This window comes from Coffea eugenioides, chromosome 11 (genome assembly GCF_003713205.1).
Source record: "Coffea eugenioides isolate CCC68of chromosome 11, Ceug_1.0, whole genome shotgun sequence".
NCBI classification, from domain to species: domain Eukaryota; kingdom Viridiplantae; phylum Streptophyta; class Magnoliopsida; order Gentianales; family Rubiaceae; genus Coffea; species Coffea eugenioides.
Genome location: NC_040045.1, coordinates 33,329,965 through 33,336,287, shown reverse-complemented (window position 1 = coordinate 33,336,287; position 6,323 = coordinate 33,329,965).

The following is a 6,323-nucleotide window of genomic DNA, read 5'->3' as shown; positions in this document are numbered from 1 at the left end:
TATGCCTGTAAAATTTAATTTCTTACTTGCATTAAAAACTACAAAAATCCTATTCTAATTAATAAACACACTATCAAAATTTATTTAAATTAGATCATATATCTCCCTAACGTGGCCCCAATCACATTAGTCATCACTTATTTGGGACAAGTAAACAATTACGGATTCAACTATCCTAATTGACAATAGATTATCAAGTTGAATTAAATATCGGGTCCTGATATTCAAATAAAAAAGAATCGTAAGAAATTAAGCCAAAAGATATAGAATACTAATGAATAATAGAAATTGATAAAAACAATTAGATCTCACAGATGTAGATGAACCAAATCTGTGTTACTCCTCAGCTAGAAAAAGGATTTAGCCACGCATCATCGAGGAAAATCTACAAGACTCCATTGATACAGTTGCATATGGTCTTTTCCCTAAAACTAACGAAAGATAAGAAGAATAATGAAACAAGTGACGGTTGTGTCTGATACTTCAAAGAGTCCTCCCGAAATTATTGCTAGCCAACTCTTAATCAAACGGGAATCCGGCTTTCCTAGTTTCTCTTGTTTCCTACTTAATATCAAAAACTAATAATAAGATATATTCCCCAAAATAGAAAAAGTAAACTACCAAAGATAATATTCCAAGTTTCCTAATTCAATACTAAGACTAATAATGAAAATTAAAGTCTTCAAAATCTTCCTTCAAAAACGGTCTTGAATTCGACTTGGACTTGGAAACCGGCCCCGAACGTGTCACCATCAAAGTAACTCTTAGAATGCTGAAAAATTGCTCCTTTTATCCACGTCTCACATAATTCCATACAATTAGCACAATTAATCAAATATAAGTAAAATCTAGTAATTAAAATAATATTTGGCTAAAATCAAGGGGAAATAATTATAAATTGAATAACAATTTTGCCAGACGGGATCCTCTTTCCATTATATCTGTCCATTTTTCTTGTCTAATGTAAAACTACGTAATTTCACTTATTAATACTATTGATGTGGCACATAACATTAAATGCATATGTAAGTGGTGTTTGGTAAATAGGTTTCAAATTCAATAATATCCTAATTGTATCCATAGTCTTCTACTTTGAAATTTCGCGCCGCATGATTCAGATGAGATTAGACAAGCATTTGAGGATGAGATTCTTGAATTTATCAGAGTTGCAGTTACGTGCAGTCATATTGATTCATAAAGTAGGCCGTCCATGCTACAATTAAATTGAAAGCCATTTACCAAACATCCCATAAATATGCATTTAATGTTATGTGCCATATCAGCAGTATTAATAAATAGAATAATGTAGTTTTGCATTAGATAGGAAAAATGGACAGATATAATGGACAGAGGATCCCGTCTACAATTTTGCATCCTATCAATTCCTCCCACACCTAGATCATGCTTGTCCTCAAGTATGAGAAACAACAAATCAAGCAAACAAATTCAAACAATGGCTATTAATCAAATTACTCATTGTCAAGATACAATTAAAACACATGTCAAGCATTAGTGGCTAAATCCCAAGAAATATTTCTCTGGTTAACTTTTAAACTCAAAGACTCTTCTATTTCTTGGCTAACTAATCTAAGAATATAAAACATTCAACCAATATTTATCAGCAAACAGTTCGACTATTAGGTAAAATCTCAACATTAAACCCGTGGATTGGCAGGCTAACATAATCAACTGCATACTCTCACATTTTTCATTTTTTTTCTCTTTTTTATTTTTATTTTTAGGAGAGAAAGAATTGTCCTTGGCCATTAAAATCTTTTGACGCGAACTTCAATATCTACTAAATGAAGGAACCCGGTTATTCAGCTCTCATTGCTTAATGACTACATGCTCAAAGCTATCGCCATTTTTTGACATGAAAGTCGACACTTTTAGTGAAAATCCCCGGTTATTAGGCAACGATAACCAGCGGAGTATAACCAAATATGATTCACAGATTAGCAACAAAATAAAATTAAAGATCACAAACATGCTTTATCTCTTAAACATGGAGAATTAAGATCAATAGTTACATGAAAAATTGCAGACAAATATTTACAATATCTAGAAAAATTAATAAAAAATTGTAAAAGTCACAAAATCTCAAATATTTGCCAGAGAGATACGTTTAGACTTAACTATGTCATACTTGATACATTACTACATAAAACCTTATCAATAGAAAAATTTGAAATATCTAACCATTATTAATCAGGAATAACCACAAAAATATTCAAAAAATGGCAAAATTTGGATAAAATTCAATAAAGTCGAACAAAAATTCCAACAAAAAAACCTACACTTGCACTTTTTCAATATAATTATCACATACTACCCCCCTCCACACCTAAATCTTATATTGTCCCTATGTAAGAAATAAAAAAATAAATGTAGAGGAAGGGAGCAACGAAACTTCCCTGATCATCAAGGGGGGGGGTGTGGCACAGATATAGATGAGAGGCATAAGACATGAAACTCGACGTTGGCCAACCGACCATCCATTTGATGGACTTGCCCATATAGGTAAGAAATCCCATTTAGTGGTACACCAATTCGACCGACAAATTTTATGGGCTATGATTGCTGACAGTGAAGCAAATTGGAGGGGGATGAAATTGATCCAGTAGTAATGGTAACCTTCCTTGGGGCGCAATAGTTGATAGTAAACAAAGACAGACGGCTGTGGCAAAGAAAATGGAAAGGAAAGAAAGATAGAAAGAAAGAAGAGAGGAAAAAAGGAAAAGAGAAGGAAAGGAAAGAGAAAAGGAAAGGAAGAATGAATGAAGAAGAGAAAAAAAATCTTTTTGTCTCTTTTTTTTTAACTTCCCCCTTGTTGGAATAAGACGTGGGCACGTCTTGTTGCTCAAAACTCTTCTGATGATGAATTTGACTAATTACGAGTTACAACGTGCACTCTAGGCACGCGCGCGTCATGTTGCCTTATCGGCCTTCAAAGTCGAAACATGAGCTCTCCACGCAAGTAGGCGTGGGTACAGCATGTTGGTGTAAACGCTTCTTATGGTGGAGCAGATTATTAGCACATTACCACGTGCCCTCAAGGCGGGGGCACGTCCTATCGGGAGGAAGTTTTCTGACCATTGAAACATAAAAACCAAAATTAAACATGTTAAATATGAAAAATCCAAGATAAATATAATGAAACTAATAATAAAAAGAAACTAAATATTGAATTGGGTTGCCTCCCAATAAGAGTCTTTTTTTAATGTCTTTAGCTAGACATTATTATGCTTGTTTATGGAAAATAAAATTTTGTAACTCGTTTCAATGCTTCATCCTCTATGTAATTTTGGTAACCCTCGTAAATAGAGTAATCTTTGAACACGCGAGCTACAGTTTTCCATGGACTAGTAGATGGCGCCAAACAAACAAGTAATGATCTTAATTCTTCAGAAACTCCTTTATCATGAGTACTTACTGGTTCTAAATATTTGACCATAGCAACTCCTAATTTATTTCTGTCATGAAACTCAAAATCTTCCTATATAACAAAATCAATTTCACTAATAGAAATTATAGAATAAGAGTTAGGAGAATGTTGGTTAGGGAATAGAGGGGATGTTACCATATTTGGAGATTGTTCACTGGATTCATTCACTTGAACAATTTGATATTGGGATCTTGTTTTTTGCACTTCAACTACATCTTTAGGTCCTTCTTCTCGAGACTCTTGCAGTTCCATATCACTTGTCAAGATAATTGTACTCTCATCTTCCTTAAGGTCGATGATGGTCTATGAGGGCAATTCTTCACAAATTAGAGAGATCAATTGGCTTATTATAGATGCCAATTCACGCATTCCATCCTCCATCCTTTTAATCATCATTTGTGTCTCCTGTTGAGGTCGATATGTGTTAGCAGTTACTAATTCCATCATTTTTTGAAGAGACATATCTGACATGGATGATGGTTGTTAAGACTCTTGCTGTTGAAAACCCATTGTCTCCTATTGAAGTCGATGTGTGTTAGCAGTTACTAATTCCATCATTTCTTCAAGGAACATATCTGACATGGATGATGGTTGTTGCCGTTGATATTGATGTTGAAGACCTATTGACCCTTTTGCATAATTCAAGCTGAAATTATTCTACCATCCTTGATCATACTTGTTTTAATAAGGGTCATACCACGTTTGAAATCGAAGTGAAAAATCTCCAAATTAATTGATTGAGACATTCAGGTAATCTTGAAATGCGAGGCACATATCGGTTGAATGAGCCGTGGCATAACAAATTTCACATGTTGCAACAGCCATTTTTTCTATAAGAGAGTTCAATGAATCTAAATGTTGATCATCAGAAAAAAAAAAAAAAACACAAGCCTTATTAGCTCTCTTAGGAAAAAATCCAGTCCATTACCAAAATATTGAGTGTTAGCAGCCATAAACTTGTAAAAAAAAGGAGAAAAAATAAAAATGAAAATAAAATGAATTCAAAAAGAAACAAATTAATTAGACACCAGTCCCTGACAACGGCGCCAAAAATTGACAGGCGTCACACCGTGTAATAATAAATTCCTGCTCTAAAAGATGTAAACGAGTACAATGACAAATAGAATCATCTCTGCAGGGATTGGGAGGAAACTTGTTTCTTTTCAAATAGAGTCAATTAAGGGGGGGGTTTTGGGAGATTTAAAATTAGAATAAAGCACTTAATGAAAATAAAACTAATTAAACAAGAGTAAATTAAATTAAACCATGGATTAACAAACTCTAGTCAAGGAATTAACTCCGAAGGTGGTTCGTACAACTGATTATCGATGCAAGAATTTTCTCAATTATTCACTAATAAACGGGTTATAGTTGTCATACAAACGATAAACAACCAACTTTTCCTTAATGTCTCGATAGTTAAGGTACGCTCGTTAACTACTTCTCTAACCAAGAAACAACCCTAAGTATGCTTGTAAAATTTAATTTCTTACTTGCATTAAAAACTAGAAAAATCCTATTCTAATCAATAAACACACTACCAAAATTTATTTAAATTAGATCGTACATCTCCCTAACGTGGCCCCAATCATGTTAGTCATCACTTATTTGGGACAATTAAACAATTACGAATTCAACTATCCTAATTGACAATAGATTATCAAGTTGAATTAAATATCAGGTCCTGATATTCAAATAACAAAATAATCATAATAAATTAAGCCAGAAGATATACGAATACTAATGAATAAAAGAAATTGATAAAAATAATTAGATCTCATAGATGTAGATGAACCAAATCCGTGTTACTCCTCGGCTAGAAAAAGGATTTAGCTATGCTTCATCGAGGGAAATCCATTGGACTCCATTGATAACAATTGCATATGGTTGTTGCCCTAAAACTAACGAAAGATAAGAAGAATAATGAAACAAGTGACGGCCGTGTCTAATACTTCAAAGAGTCCTCTCGAGAAATTGTTGCTAGCCAACTCCTAATCAAACGGGAATCTGACTTTCCTAATTTCTCTTGTTTTCTACTTAACCTCAACGACTAATAATAAGTGTTCCTTTTATTCGCGTCTCACATAATTCCCTACAATTAGCACAATTAACTAAATATAAGTAGAATTTAGTAATTAAAATAATATTTGGCTAAAATCAAGGGGAAATAATTATAAATTGAATAACAATTTTGCACCCTATCACTTTGTTTTTATATTTTTGTGATGATAGTAAGTAACTCAAGCTTGAGGCAAAGATCTATGGGAGGGATGTAACTAAAGTTCATAAATCATAAATCATATAGAAGGATACCCAACCTAATGATTGGAGACCTGAGGAGTTAGGTTCAAAGGAAAAAATGAATTACATGGTGATTTGAAAATAGGTATGCACAACTTTTGATAATTATGGTCCATTCTTATGGTGTATCTGTATGCATCCTATAACAAAAGAAAGGTTGAGCTATATTGCTTTTAATGAATCTATAACTCTGATAAGTGGTGTGTTTGAGTTACACGGGAGTACCCTTGATGAATTTCACCTACATGAGTGCAACAGAGGGGTCGCCCTAAAGGGAATTGGAACTTGTTCTCTTATACATTCATGAAAAACCGGGATTAAACCCAAGCTGTAAAATGCCAGTTTTGAAAGCTTATGACAACACTTGGACTATTGTGTGTGTAAGATAATATCCAATATCCCAAAAGCAGCCATACTTCAAGACTAAAAGTCACTCTTGGTTCTAGTATTGGAAATTACTATAACATTCAATATAAGTTCAAGGCATTGCTAACCATATTATGTATAGTAGCTCTTTCTTGCCATATTATAGTATACTATGTTATTTTATTAAAATAAGTGGGGGATTGTTGTAGTA